Raw genomic sequence first — 16434 nt, forward strand, 5'->3', positions numbered from 1 at the left:
CTGGTTGTTCCAGAGGCTAAAAGCATACGCTTTCTTTCCAGGCTCATTTGTCTGTTTTAACTTCCAGCCTGTGTTGGGAGGCTTTCGTCTGCTCCCCTCCGAGGGTGTTTCTGCCTGCAGGAGGCAGTCGGGAAATGCTCCTTGTGTGTGGCTGCTACATCGATGCTATTGCTCTGTCAAGGAAACTATGAGCTGTTAAAGCCAGAATCAACCCGACACGGTCTGTTTTCCATGAACATCATGATTGGCATTGATCCCTTCTAATTCAGCATCAACTATTGTTTTCCCAGGGATTACTTTCAGACTGACAGGCCTATAATAATCCAATCTCTCTAATGATATATTTTTATAAATAGGCAAAATATTAGTCGTCTTCCAATTTTGTGGGATTTCTCCTCAAATTCAAAACTTGCTGAAAATCAGTACCAGTGGTTCAGAGATCTCTCACGCTAGGACTTCTGTAAGGCTTGAGAAGAAACTGTAGAGACCTGAGAGGCATTAACGCAAGAAGCTGATCCCCAGTGCTGCACCCTGGATGCGACTAGGAAGAAATGACCTCCTTGTGGTACAGATAAGGCACAGATATGGTTGAGCAAGGCTGCACACACAGCATGATTTATTTTAAGCATCCCCGTAGAATGAAATTAAAAGAATATCCTTAGATGTTGCATATCTAAACTGAGTTATTAGGGGTGAGGAATCCTCCTTTCTAAAACACTTCTCAGTGTTAAATCTTCCCTGAGCACATCTTGTGATGACTGCCAAATAACAGGGCAAGTTGGTCTGGAGGGCTGCTAGGAGAGAGCCTTTTCCAGATGCCCTGGCTGCTCCCCGGGAGCTCCTGCTGGGGGAGAGCTGCAGAGAAGCTCTGGGTGTGACTCTGCTGTGCTGCCGCCTTCGTACGTCCTCGAGTTCCTCCTGCCGGCGTGCCGAGTCCTGCGGCTGTAAGCAGTGTTTGTCCAAATATTTTCCCAAACCTTCAGCGTTTATTGGGCAGGTGACAGCTAAAGGAACTGACTGTTAACGGGGTCGATGGCTGTGTCTCACCTGCTTTTTGGTCCAGTTTTTGGAATTGAAATGTTTTTCAATACTCTGTATTTGATTTCTCTGCATTATTGTCAACAACTCTTCTGTTTCTGGGGTGTGCTGGGCCTGTGCTGGGAACGCTTTTGTTCTTTTTTCTACTTAAGAAGCTTATTCTCACTGCTCGTTCTGCTGGCCATTGGTTTCTCCTTGCTGCCTTATAGATAACTGATCATTCCTAGCCTCTAATTCCTACCTGTGGCTGGATTTACTATTCCTTCCCCCTCCGTAATACTTTACCTGTTTCTATTTCTATTTCTATTTCTCTATTTCTATATAAAGACACGATGGGGATTTGAATGGGTGTTGCCTTTTCCAATTCCAGGGCACTCTAAAATACTCTCAGATAATTTCTGGTGATAGTTTCCGTTCTGCTCAAATTCCTTCTTCCAGCTGATTTGGTCACTGCTATTTTTAGCTTCAAAATGCTAAATATGTGGTGCTTAGCTGGGCCTTTTTCTGTTTCCTTCTAACAAATACAATGATTGTGATTACAAGGCAACTCACTGGATGCTCAGTTTCATGTTACTTTTAAATTTGAAAACATTTCCTTTTGACATCCAGCATAGAACTTCCCGCACTGGAGTTAAATAAAAATGCATCTCTGCAGCTTTTGAAAGTGTAAAGCGTTTGCTCAGGAGGTGTCTCCAGGATCGGCATCAGACATGGTATCACTTTCCCATGCCATGTGGATAGGGGGTTAACTTGCCTCACATCCCATTTCCTGAGCTCCTGGAGGTGCCAGCCAGCCTCCCTTTGCTTAGCTGTCCTTCGCTCTCCTGTCTCCAGCCCGTGGTACTTTGCCCTTTTGTCTCATGTTTAGAAAACTACAGAAACTCTTGCTTAGGTTTGATATGAACCATATTGCTCACAGACACTTTTCTTTTTCCCCACATTCCTTAAAGATGGAGTGACAAGCCTTCTCCAGCTCAGTGGTCCAAGAATTCCTCAATTGCTTGCCAGCATTTGTCTTCCACTCCACTGATGTCTTGGTGGCACAGTGACCAGTGTTGGCTTCTCACAGAGGAAAATCCTTCTGCCTCAGGTAGGAGACGTGGCATGCGGCAGCAGGTAGGAGGTGCGTTTCCATGGCTGTCCATATCAGTGCAATATAATGCGTTTCTCTCAGAAGCTGTTCTGGATCCAATGAGCGGAAAAGCAAATGGTTGTGTGGCTGTATTTGAGCTCTAAATCTAGATAGTAGACTGCCTTAATGTGGGAAAGAAGGGAGAAAATAAAGTGCTGGTAAAATGAAGCCGATGGTCTCTGAGGTCAGCGTGCACCAAGGACATTCCTTTACCTCAAAGTGTCTGAAGGGGCTGATGCTCAGAAGCATAACCTCTTCTTACCTTCTGCCAAGGGGCAATCTGACCCCCATGTCACCAAAGGGGGGATCTGGAGTCATTTCTGTGCAGTTTTCCTGTCTGTCCAAGGGCACTGGATGCGAGACAGATTCAGTCACGTCCCAAGGTAAGGGCTTCAGGTGGGCTCAACGGCTGGCTCCCCGCAGACCCCTCTGTCTGCATCGACTGCTCAGGGAGTTGTAGAGAGATAATTAGATCTTGGATGTAGTCTGCCCTAAATAAGGAACAAAAGCTGTGGTGGATTGTTTTGGTTCTGCTTTTGAAGATTTTTGACCCTCTTGTGTCTGTGAAAATCAGAAACTGGGACTTTTAAAGATCCTTCTTGGAAGTGCTCTGGAAATATCCACTTAGGGCTTCCTTTTGCTAAAGAGCAGTCTTGAAGATATTTTTTCCTTTGTAAAAGAGAAAGAAGTGCAGGTCCATGTGCAGCTGTTCTCTCTGCTTGAGGCATGGGGTGCAGATCCTGGAGATGCAAGGCTCCAGCTGGAGAGCTCGGTGCTGCGTGCTGGGGTAGGTATCGTCTGCATCTTGCCTAATGGCAGCGGTGCAGGCTTGCAGAGCCCTCTGGCAAAGAAGGGTTAACTCATGTCTGTTTGCACCGGGCAGCCGCTAATCCACTAAAGAACGTGTTCCAACAGCAAAAATAAATCTTGTCTGTACCTGCGCTTGCTGGCTCCCACTGGAGCCAAATCGCAGCAGTCGCGGTTCTTACCTGGCTCCTGCTCAGCGCTGCTGCAGGGTTTGCAGCATTGCATGCAAGCGGACTGGGGCTCAGAGCACCCACGCCAAGCACGGGGAAGGCTCTGGTGGAAGGTGACAGCCTGTGTGTGGTCCTGCAACGTGATCTCCCCCTGCTTGTGCCTTTGTGGGAGCTGACTCGCCTGCCCTGTGCGCCGTGTGCCAGTCGCTGCTCTCCAGATGTCGTCGCGAACGTGAGTGTGTGGTTCCTGGTGACTCACAGCCCTGCGGTAGTTTGTTTGTCTCTGGGCGCTGGCAGGAGCACCTGTGGAGCCTCAGACTTCAGGGTTTCATCACAAAAGCTCATGGGTGTTACATGCCCAGGCAGCAGGTGGCACAATGGCAGTGGCCGCACACAGCAAGCCCATGCCACGCAGTGTTAAAAGTGGTGTGGTTTGGTTCAGAAGTCTGCAGCAGAGAAAATCAAAACTAGACTTAAAAATGAAGAAAATAAAAAGGATTTAGGGTGTGATCTTTAAAAGCTGAACAGTTGCTGCAGGGTTTCTTCTTCTTTAGCTTTCCATGTTAGCCCTTAGCTTTGCTCTGAAAATCAGACCATTCATCGTGAATTTTGAGAAGATACTCTGGAAACCTTCACCTGCTGTGCAGTAGCCATCACCGCAGTATCTGTGGTTGCCAGTAGTTTGTATGAGTTCTTCAGAATATTTGCTGCGTTAGGGAAATGAAGGCAAGTTTCCACCTGAGATGCCATGGTGGGAAAAGTGCTTGTGGTGGCTGCATCACAGCCAGGTGTGATGGGGAGGGTGGTGGAGGAGAAGCTGCCTCTGACACTGACAGCACTCACAGTAAAGGGACAACGTGCCAGGCAAGCTGGGTTTTGAAAGAAATGCAAAGCAACATCAAAAGTCATTTAATGCATGCTTTTTGTAAGCCCTGACGTGTTGTCTCTGCTATAACCATGAAAGCAAAACCCTTCAGTTCAAGATTTTCCTACTGCACAATGTCTCTGAGAGAGAAACTCATGTTGATTGTGGGCCCGGGGAATTAAAACAATAGAAATTACTTTTTTTTTTTCTATTTCTTACCTGTCAGAGGAGGGAGAAATCTTGGCCATCGCACTTACATCTTAATCCAAACTTCCTCAATGCTTGGAGCAGACAGATTGGAGCTGTTCTGGCTTACACAGCTCCAGATGCAAAGCTTTGTTCCAGCTGCTTCAAGAGGTTTCTTTGGATTTCACGCTTGGCTGGGGACCATCCCTGACAGGAACTTTATGAGCAGAGCCTGAACTTGTATCTTCTGCTTAGAAAAATACAAAGTACCCTGGGGCAGAGAACCAACCATCAGGGTGCTTCTCAGGCTGGTTGGAGATGCTGCTTCCCTCCTCTTCATCAGCAAAAGCCAGGTCCTTGTTTTCTTCACTTTGGTATTTTTTTTCTATTACTTGATAATCTAAAACTCTTTTTTTCCTTGTGGCATGCTTTTGGCCTTGTTCCTATTATTTCTGCCATGCTTCAGAGCAGCTGGTGGTGAGTTCCTGCCATCCTGGCCATGGCACTGACATCGTGCATGCCACCATAGAATCTGAAATTCAGATGGAGCCAGTCTGATGACAGGGAGACCAAAGGAAGAGGTTCCTTTTGGGGACCATGGGAAGGGTGGCAGCAGCTGCCGGAGATGTGGGACACCCTGGTTCATCCAGACCTCTCATCCTCCCTGGCATTGGCTCAGCCTTTCCAAAGACCCTGGGGTTGTCTGCCCACCCTTGCCTTGGTCCCCCCACCCTGTGCAAACCTGCCTGAAGCTGCTGGGTGGCTTCAGAAGTGGAGGAGGAAGGGGAAATAGAAAGACGAACTGCCTGGTGTCAGGGCCCTTTCAGCTTCCCCACAGTAGGAAATAAGCTGAAGGCAAGTTCCTTGTTTGGGCCACAGTCCCCTATGCTTGTGTTTCAAGCTTGTGCCTGATGCTGTGAATTAGGGGGAAAACTGCCATGGGATGCTACTTTGAGTAGTGCAGCTTAGCATGCTGCCATCATACTGCTAATGTGGTGGTGGGTAGGGATCCTCTGGACCGAGACCCATTTAGCTCTCTCTGTTGATTGCCCTGCTTGCAACTTTTCATGAATAGCTGCTGCCTGCAGCACAGCAAAGCCCTCCTCACAGAGACCTCCCCAGCAGTCAGCCAGTGCTCTGAAGTAGCAGATAGGGCTACTCCCAGTTTCTTACATCTTCTCCCCTGAAAAACCACTGTCTCCACAGCACATGCCTTGCTCCTGCAGGTAGAGCTGCTGGCTGAAGCTGCCTCTTAATGCTCTGCTCCAGAAATCTTTTGTTTCACACCACAAAGAGGGTGTTGCAGCTGGTGTGGCCCCATTCCCCTGATGCCATGTTTGCAGTGTCCTTGCTATTTGTACTCTTCACTAATTGCAAAGCCAGGGAATCTTACAAGGGGTCTGGAATAAAACCCAGCTGCAACTTCTGCTCGAGCGGGGGGGCTGCAGCAGGTGATCTCCAGGGGTCCCTTCCAACTTCAGCCTCTGTTAGCACCAGCCAGCATCTTGTCCCAGGATGGAAGATCTCCCTGGGAAATAACACTTTTATTTTTGTGCTAAACCTGGGCTGCTGGTAGCTTCTGGTGGGCTGAGATGTGCCCTCAGCCCTCCATGTGCAAAGAGGCATTTTAAGGAGCAGAGTTTTAATGCTTTAAGGTGCTTAGAAGGGGCTGAGGCCTGGCTGAACCTGCAGCCCTCTGCGTGAGGGGACACGTGGCCACGGGGGAGCAAAGCAGTCGATGGGATGGGGTCCCAGCTAATGGTGGGGGGCACAGGGGCACGGTATGGGGGGCTCTTCCCCAGGGAAGGCATGGTCTGGGAGCAGAAGGCAGTGTGCTGGGGAGACCCGGCCTGCTCAGGGCGTGCCACTGCGCAGCCAGGCTGTGTAAGTGCCTTCTGGGCCCCAGCTGCTGCTCCAGTGTTACTGTGGTTAAATGGGCACATGTTGTGTGTTTTGAGTGTTTTGTGAACAATTAAACTGCAATTTGTGCCAGCGTGATGGCTCTTCCTCACAACGTGATAACAATTAAGTGAAGTGCAGTATTTAATGACCAGGATCTCATTTTCTAGAGGGTGATTGAGATTTCTTTTCCCACACTACAATGCTTTTTTTTTTTTTTTTTTTTTTTTTAATATATATATACATATAACCTGAAGAACCACCAAGAGGAAAAGGGAACGGTTTGTCTAAGAGAAAGCACAGAAGTTTTCACTTAGACATATGTGTGCTGCATTCCTGCTATCTCTTTTGCTGCTACAGGCTTTGCTGTGGGCCTGAAAAACTTCCACCTTTCTTCTGAGACATCTGAAGTGATGACCCTCACTGGAAGCTATTCAGCTACAGAGGAGTGCCTGCTGCTGCAAGGTGCTGCTTTCAGGCAAGCTGGTGAGCAGGGTCAGGTATGTCACTCGAGAGCATCACTGAAGCTTGCTTCTCTTCTGCCCAAGTTCCCTTTCTGCAGTGGATGATTTAAGGTTAGCATTCCTTTATTCATGAATTTAGTTGTAGCTGTAAATAATACACAACTTACAGGGACTGCTAAGAGGATGTGCAAATTCAGCAACGAGAGACTGAGAACGCTGTACTCGTGTTGGTGGCTGTGCCTTTGCATGTTGTAACAGACGGAAGGACTAGCAGACATCTCTGTCTTCTGAGGACAAGTGTCCAGCACAAGCAGTGCTTTGGTTCCAGCAGGACCCCTCAAGTGATATACCACAATACCAACTAGGAATGATCTGATATATATTAAATGATTTCCTAAGTTTAGATGATTAAATTGATTAAGCTTAGATGATTAAACATTTCCAATAACAAAAAGCATCTGTTGGGTTTTGTTTTGTGTTGTAAAAGGCTGTGCCTGTCCTTACCACCTGCAAGAACATCAGTCTGACAGAACAGAGAGGGGCTGGTGCTCCCCGTCAGCTTCAGGACGCTGGGCTTTGCAAAATCAGGTGAAATTGTTGTGTTTGTCTTTTCTATTTCAAGTTCAGAGGACTCCTTTTTATTGTTCAAGTTACTATGAAAAACATCTTTTGGTAGCCTTAACTTTGAGACTGCAATATTTCACATGTCTACGATCAGCCTTTCTGTGGTAAAGATGCAGCAACATCCTCTTTCTGTTTTGGCCCAGCCCACCTGCTGGTTTTGCATTCACTATTTTTGGTATTTTTGTCGTGTCATACTATACTACTCCCTACTCTTCTGTTTCTTTTCCTTACTTGTGACTCAGGTAACGTTTGTATCATCAAGATAATTTACTCTGAAAACACATTCAGTTTAAGAGAAAAATGCCGTTTTGAACTTGCTTTGTGTTTCTTTCCAACCTCCCTCTCTCCCCCCTGCCTCCAATGATATTATTTCTCTGTGACTCTTTGGCACTAAATCAAACCTGTTTTTATTTCTTTTTACTGATGTACTGATCCCTACATGAAAAAATCACCAGCATTAACATTACTCATTGGTATGCATAGCTATAGCACAGGATGTTTTTTTTTTTGACAGCTTCAGCTTTGTAAACTTCTCTGTAAACTGTGGGGAAAAAGCAGCCATTTTAGTACATAAGTGGGCTGAACTACAAACAGATACATTTCCCAGGCAGGAACTGATCTCCAAAATATTGCCGCTTTGCATGCAGTCGGGAATAAGATTGACTATTACATCTTTAATTAAATATGCCAAGTGAGTTGATCAAAAATGGCCAAGCTGACGAAATGAAAGAATCCTTGATCTACATCTAAATATTCATTTTTCAAATGAAGTAGCTTTTTGTGGTGCCTTCCAATAGCTGACATTGATTTCAGCCTGTCAGCTTGCATCTACTGGTGATAATAAGGAGTCTCTGATAACATGTTGGTTTTTAATAAAGCTGTTTTTCCTCCAGAGATGCATGGATTTGGGGTCACCTTCCTGGGTTTTCCCTTTTGTACTAAATGAATGATTCAGAATCTCCACCATTTATTTATTTATGCCAACCGGTGAAGTTAATGGCTAGATACTTCAACACAGTATTTTTCCAGGGTATATTCACTCCATGCCACTGGCTTCTGAAAACAGAATCAGCTTTGTGTCACAGGTAGGGACAGCAGCACAGCCACCAGCAACTCTGCAATGCTCAGCTCACTGGAGGGGAAGAACCTTCTCTCTCGGGATAAGGCTTTGCCCACAGCTTTGACCCAGGCTGGAAAAAAATCAGTGTGTTACCTCAGTCTGCTGAAAACATTTGTCCTCTCCGACTATGAGTTGTTACACTCTGCTCTCACCCTCTCACCACCTCCTTTGACACCTGACCTTTGAAGCACTGATGGGATGTTTTCTTCCACTCTTTGCTGCAGCTCCTCTCAGGCTGGGCAAGACTCTTTGCTTCCACCCAGGGAGTGTTTTTACTTCATCTGCTTGTCTGGTTTGGTGTGGGCACGTCCAGCCAGCAAACAAGGCCAGTTCGCTTTACAAAGAAACATGGTTTTATTTATTACATGTAATTTTTAATCATACATTTGACTTGTAAATTATCCTCGGCAGTGAACCCTCATCTGTTTTGCAGATGGAAGGCAGCACTTACTAACCAGCCTTTGTTGTCTGGGATATCCCCAGCCCCCAGTCAAACCATTTTGATGTTCTTCTGACCGCTTTCATCTTAACACTGTCCCTAAGGCTCAGGCTCCCTGGATTTCCCAAGCAGGTGGTAACTCGTATTCTGGATGCTTTCTGAGCTAGCACCCTTTGGGCTATCTGACCAACCTCCAAGGCAGGCTTTCTGAATCTGCCTGGGCATGAAATGCAAGGGTATCTTAGTCTCCAGAGGCTCTCCTGCCTTGTTCTTAGCTTGTTCCCAGCTGAGGCCTTCTGGAGGGTTACACCAGCATGAAAGAGGCTTTATGAAGGCTGTGCTGGGTGTGATGCTCCAGAGGCTGCAGGCTGGCATGCACAGCGCTAGCAGAGGGTCTTGCTGTTCTGCCAGCTGTGATGAGCAGAGGTGGTGCTCTTCTCTCAGGCTAGCTGGAAGTCAGGTGTAGTTTGAAAACTGCATCAGTGCTGTTAGCCAAAAATAATATGCAGTTGCAACATCTCTAGCTTCAATGGTAAAAAACAAAACAAAAGACCACCACCAACAAAAAAAAACCAACTGCTACTACTGAGATCATCTACAGAGAGACCACGTGGAGCCACAGAGAGAAGCTGAGGAGGGCTCTGTTTCCAGGTATAAAATGTGATGTATTTAGCATTTCAAAGGTCAAGTTTTTCTTAACGTGCACATGCAGCACCACATTCCTTCCAGAAATTGCTGGTCTCTTGACATTTGTGTTTTAAACAAATTTCTGGCTAAGCTGCTGGTATGTCTCTGATGTGTCCTTGAACTGTTGGCTCTTGTTCTGGGATCCCCCCTCAAGTTCAGTTCTTCATAGGCGCTAGCTGAAATGTATAACATTGGAAGCTAGTGGTTGGAGTTACTCAGTAATAAGTAGATTTGTTTGTTAAGTTAACTTTGGATAAGACTTTGCAGTGAAGACCTTTGCCCCTCTGTTTATAGATACTGTCAGTGCTGTCATCCGGGTTGGAGATCGTTTGTCACTGCTCATTATTGGCTAAACAAGACACACAACCAGCTAGATACACCTCCTTGATACACACACATTCTGTTTTCTTAGGATGATAACAAGGCCATGATTTTGCGAAGGCTGTTCAAGTTACTGCTTTGGGGCAGAGCACTTTTTTGGGTCAGGACACGTACAGCTTAGGGCTTGGGTCAGACCTCTCCTCTGTTCTTTCAACCATGGCCAGTCCTCAGCCTACTGGGGTGGATGGTGCCCTCTTAAAAACAAGCATTCCCTCTGGTTTGGGGGGTGGGTGGCAGCTGGGCTGGGTTTGGTGGCTCCTGACCCAGTCCTTCTGCTCTTGGGAGCACAATGGATGGTTTTCTCCTGGACTGAGGTTGGTAACACATTTTCTTTCTGAACCCTTTTGTTTTCAGCATCGATGCTTTGGATGTACCATAGCAGTGAAGCTCCATATTTGAATCTCTTGTTGTGCATTTTATTTTTATTTTTAGTGTTCTTTATTATTTTTATTTTATTTTTTAGTTTGGACTAACCCACCTTCAGTTTGATAGTTTGGAGAACGTCCCTTTATTTGGCAGTATGAGAGAAGAACAGAAGTCACTGATCGGTCTGTACCAGACATTACTTCATGTACTTTTATTCTGTCTCCATTTTTTTTTCTCTGAAGATAATAATCCCAATCTTCTCCATCTTTCATGAATTGCCATGCCCTTGCTCCTGCTTGCTTTGAATCTTCTGAAGTTTCCAGTCTCTTTGAGATGGCTGGTCCACAGCAGTCTGCCTGAGATTGTACCACGTTTTTTCATTGCTCTTCATCCTATTTTATCTGCTTATAATCTGCTCACTTATTTTACCTGCACACTGAAGGGATGAAGTTATAAAGGTTTCTGTTGCACAATGGAAAACAAAGCTAGGTGGCACTTCAGGGTAAAGGCGATGAACTAGGTTACTTCGTAAAGCATTCCCTTTATGTTTATCCAATCTGTTCCTAAAGACCATTCACAGCCCTCTAGGCTCTCCCAGTGTTTTGTGACCTTTGCTATTAGAAAGATACTTAACCTAAAGAAAACTTCCTTGCTACGATTCACCTGTACAGCTCCCATGGGCAGGGAAAACAGCTTTTTCCACTTGTCTGTGCAATGGCCTCTTACATATTTGAAGACTCCTATCATGTTTCCCCTCTAGCACTCTGCTTGGGAACAAGTGCAGTTCATTTAGGCTTTTTTAGTCATGTTTTCTTCATCTCTTTTCATTCTCACTGTCCCCCCTCTGACTGGGACATCTATTTCCTTAGCTTCATGCCCCAGACCAGCCACAATACTTACAGCTGACATTTCAACAGCACAGTGTAGACTGAATGGGAACAAGTCCTTTGAGTCTTTCACACTTGCCAGTTTGTATGTAACAGCGTAATGTGAACTTTTTTGGTGACTGCATGATATCAGTTCATGTCCAGCTTGTGAGCGACCATCTTCTGAAACATTGCTGTCCTTCAGCTCTGCAGCTGATCCAGGCCTGTCCCTCCATCCTTACTGAGTGGAGCTCCAGCTTCTCCAGCTCACTCCTAGCTTATCCGAGGAGGTTGAAGTTGAACCTGGACACCAGTCATTGTCATGGCCATCTCCAGCTTGGTGCAATCTGAAAATTTAGCTGTGTTCATTCTCTAGTTGAAACATTGAATAGTCTGGTCCAAATCTTGAGCAGTTTCATTCAATGCACCCTTATCCGTTGAAAGAAAATCAGTTGTAACTACTTTCAAGAAAGGTTTGCTAATTAGAGAAAATTCATCTAGTCTATTTCCCATATTTTATGAGAAGGGCACATGACAAAATTGCTTACTGACAGTAATAACTTACCTTCTAGCTTTTACCTGCCAAAAAGAAACCCCACCTGAAGCCGTAGCTCAACTATTTTTTATTTGTAAGGTGTGTTAGCAGGTTGCCTGTTCTCCCAAATGTGCAGCTTCATACAGATGCCATGAACTTTTTTGGTTGTTGTATTGTTCATTCACCCAGCTTTTTTGAAACTCCAAGTCTCCTTCACTCCCCTCGGGCCTGGTTAACTTGGTAACTTCATATCTCTGTTTTTTGTTTATATCTATCAAATCCCAGTTTACCATTCATCACTTCTCAATCTGTATTATAACAAACAACATGAGATGGATTTAGGATGGAAGACTGATACCCTGATCAAAAATGACCATCTAACCCTACTTTCCACTTTCTGTCTCCTGGACAAATTCTGGCATCAAAAAATGTCAAATGTCTTTTGAAAGACAAAGTAAACTTTTTATTTTCCTTTTTCCTTACCCTTTTCCTTACTTTTCTGATACAATTGATAATTCTAAGAGCTTCATTCATAAAACTTTACTTGTAATAACATGATCTTCCAAATATTTTGAAAGATAATTCTGACTGGTTTGTCAGATAGGGATGTGTGGCTGCATATTTTTGCTGGCAGACCAGCTATTTCAGCTTCTGACAGCCACTAGGTATGCTGTGATTTGAAGAATTGCTAATAGTCTCTTTTGTTACAATATTTCTGTATTATTCAGATGCAATTTTGAGAGTATTACCAGAAAAGACCAATAAAAGGAGGGCAACTCTGATGTTTTTGATTATGAAACTTCAAAACCCTAAGGTTTTCAAAGCCCTTTCATGCCTTTCTCATTTTCCTCCTCTTCACTGCCAACTGAAGTTTGAAATTTTCCTTTCTACTGGCTTTTGTAGATTCAGATTTCCATATTCTGTTGGCTTTCCTATTGGCTCAAATAACATGGAAACTTCCCATTTAGCATAATGGCTTGATCCTTGTCCCTGGTGGGAATGTACATCATCTTGGACTTCATTGCTTTCAGCAGTATCCATGTCATCTCCACACGGTGATTTTTTTTATTTTTTATTTTTTGGTAAGTTTTAACTTTGAATGTCTGGTTAATAAATATCAATATCTCCCAGCATTATCCCAGTGCAATGAAGTAGTAATGCAAATGTCCCCCACCCGCTCTTTCAATCTTTGAGTTTTGCTTTAAATTGGGTTAGACTCATGAAGAGGTGTGGTTCTGAATTTTAAAGTATAGTAGTTCCTTGTGTGAGCTCTCTGTGCGTGTTAATTGGTTTGATGCAACCTATAACACCTTGTGTCAGGGAGTATACATTAAAGTAGATATGAAGTAGCTGCCGTATCTTGTCTCACATCTACACCAAATAACCTTCCCTTATGGACAAGCCTTTAGTTAATGCTATCTTTTGAATTAGATTCACTGTAATAGTTCAAACTAAAGAACTCAGCTGCAGTGGGACACTTGGGAAAGATTAAGATGAATTAAGTAAAGGTGTGACATTAAATTGTATTAGTTAAAGCCCACCAAATCCCTGTGTGGATGCTTTCCCTTTAACACATAAAATACACGTAGTTTCCTTTGCATTTAATTCTGAAAGGCTTAATCCTAAAATGTTCACACCAGGGTTTAAGGCCCTTTTCCTTTTCCAACTTCAGTTAATTCAACTTAAATGTCCTAAGTAGACAGGGGATTTCAGTTAAGAGCAGGTGGGTTTCTGCTCTGCTTATGATTTGTGTTTTAAGGCAGAGAAATTGGTTCTCTAAATTCTGCCACGTTGTGTCATTTGGACAATTTATGTTAGGCAGAGTACTACATTATCATCATTTTTGTTGCTTTTTCTGTCTGTTAGGCATCTCGGCATGGGACATTAAACATCCTCTCTTCTTTTAATCTGGAGATTTATAATGTTAATTTTATAGGAATGCCATGTGGGACCAAGTCAAATATATTACAGATATGTGAATGTCTTATGTCTACATAAAACTGTCTTGACTGACGCTGACTTGCTATCTTTCTTTGTTTCAGACAGGTACATCTCATATCAAACTATTACTTTTCATTTTATTTGGGATTTTTGTGATGTCTTTGGATCAAGTTTTAAAGCACTTCAAGATACTTCATTTCTGTAAAATAAATGAGTAAGTTGAGTCAGGCATGTTTGTGGCATTAGAAACTAATCCGATATTAAGATTTCTTCAGGGCTTCAGTACCAGTGTTCCCCTCTAAAGAGATTTAGGAGCAGAGAAGACTTTGGAAATGAGGAAAAGGGCTAAGTCACTTTCCTTCTGACCAATATTTTCTTGAAAGCATTTTTTGTTTGCAGGCATCAGATGCACAGGTATTTTCAGACATACCATAACACATTTATTCATGTCAGGACAACCATGTGACTGATAGCAATGTGATTGATTCCAGATCTGCTAGGAATATAGTGTAATGTAGCTTCAATTGAGTCAGGCTTCTGTAGGATCACGAACTGAAAGCCTGCTCTTAAAAAATGATTAAAACGCAAATTCAATCAGGGCTGTTGAAATAAATAGGAGCAATTTACAGACAATGTGAGTGGATACTCAGACAATAGACACATTTAATTTTCTGCATTGAGTATTTGTGCTAGTTAAATTCCCAGTGAAATGACTGAATTGAAAAAATGGATGGAAGATTTTCTACCTTTAAATAGCAATTGTTCCCTGATTACATCTACTGCTGAAATGTCAGGTGTTCATCTAGGCATTTCTGAAGCACTGTTCATTGTATCACTTGCAGAAACTAGTATTAACTATGTCTACAGCACTTTTAATGGTCCAAGGAAGAAGGAGAGAAATTGAAGAAGGCATTTGGTTTTATTTCTGACTCAATATCTGATACCTCCATTTAATTAAATGGGATATTTGCATTTTTGAAGCTAGACATGCTTGGCTCTTTTGCTGAATGGGGAAGAAGGCATAAATCTACGAGGACCAAACTGTGTTCATCTCCACTGTTATGGTGACAACCCAGTTGCAATAAATGTGTTTATACTTGCTTCACTGTCCATTCTGTGTTTACTACTAATTATGATTACCATTTCTTTATTACAGTCACTGTCTGATCCGGTGCTCATTTTTGTCAAACGGGTTCCAGGCAAAATTGTAGGTCATAGCTAGCATGAAGACTGGTGTGAGACCTAAGTAGAAAATGAACATCTTTCAGCTAGTGTTTGCCATCTACAAGTTATGAGTATGAACATTGATAACCTCAAAAGTCTTCTTCTTTTGAGATTTCACATGGTTACAAAATATCCAGTAAGATATTGATCCTTGATATGAAGACTGCTTTTCAGATTTCCTTTGACCCTATCCTGTAGCCATGTAGAGACATGAATAGTTGGACAGAATTTTTTCCACTCAAGGAAAGGCAGTTGTTTGTGTTTGAAGGAATGGGACTATAGCTGAATGGCATCATCTGCATGGGGAAGGGAAGAAGACAGATGTGTTTTATCCTTGTTTTACACCAAGAAGGACAGAAACAAAGCAAGGAGCTTTCATCACCAGACAGAGTCAATAGGACAAACCACATCACTAGGTTTTGTACATCGCGCCAAAGCCACAGATAAGCTAAGTGGACATTCACATCAGGCACAAAGAAAACCAACACCCTACCCTTGACGTTAGTTGATTCACCTCTCTCTGTGTGCTACACCATCAGAGCAGAAGGCCCACACTAATGACATTTTCAAGCAAACAAAAATATTTTTTGAAAAACTGTATTTTAAAAAAGAGTTACAATGGTAAAGCAAGACTTCAAAAACATAATTAAGAATTCTGATAGTTTTAGATACTGGATTTACAGACTGTCTAAGCTCAGTTAGAGCTTGGTGAAGTCAGACAACTATAAAGGCATAACTTTAACTGTTAGGCTAAGCAGCCATCTCAATAGCATACCTAAGTCGTGGACTTCTCGCTCCAATTCAAAGAGTGGACCTGCCCAGGTTAGCTTTTGCTTCACTAGAAGTTACTATCCTGATGCAGAAATTCCTGAGTGCAATCCTTCAGTTCATCAATAAATGAGGTTAAATGAGGTGGTTCTTATTGCTCTGCACAGTTATTTCTAAAGTCCCTTCCTGTTTAAGACCTTTCAAAACACACACTCTCCAAAGATTCCTGGTAGCCATTCTTTTTAATATGTAATTTACGTGTGGTTCTTATTCCTCTTGGTTTCTGGGTTTATACAGAAAAGGGAAACATTATTCTTTTTATTATATCCATTATTTTGCACCCTGAAATAAATGAAAAGAACCTGAAATGCACCCTACTCAACAAGGTATGCACGCTGCCTTTTGGAGGGCTTTTCATGGGTGGGCAACTTCTGGATTTCAGAAAGGAGAGGGAAGACTACTAAATTTTTCTCTAGGAAAAAGCAAAGTTTGTCTGTTATTTCTGGAGTCATAAGAAAAAAAAAGAAAAAAAAAAAGTCAAAGTGCCCCTTTAAACTTATCAAGCTCCAGACTTTTACATTTTTGTTATGTCTGAACATCGATATTAATAAACACTACATTATTAAATGTGCATCAAAGCATCAAAACACTAGTACGAACAACTTCAGTGTAATAGCTGTGTGACTTGGTGAGAAATTACCATCATTTGAAAATATGGGTGGCAGGGGTAAAGGCCCGAGGTCTGCAATGCCCTGTAACCACACCTGCCTCGGCATGGGGGACTTTCAGGTGAAGGCATCACCGTCAGATTCTCCCAGATGTAGGTGCTCAGTTCCTCTTAAAACAACAACAGAAAACTCCACCCTAACCCAAACTGACATTTGAAAATGGAGCATGTCTTGATTAAAGTCGGAGAAGATTG

This window comes from Netta rufina (genome assembly GCF_964035555.1).
Source record: "Netta rufina genome assembly, chromosome: 6".
Lineage (NCBI taxonomy): Eukaryota > Metazoa > Chordata > Aves > Anseriformes > Anatidae > Netta > Netta rufina.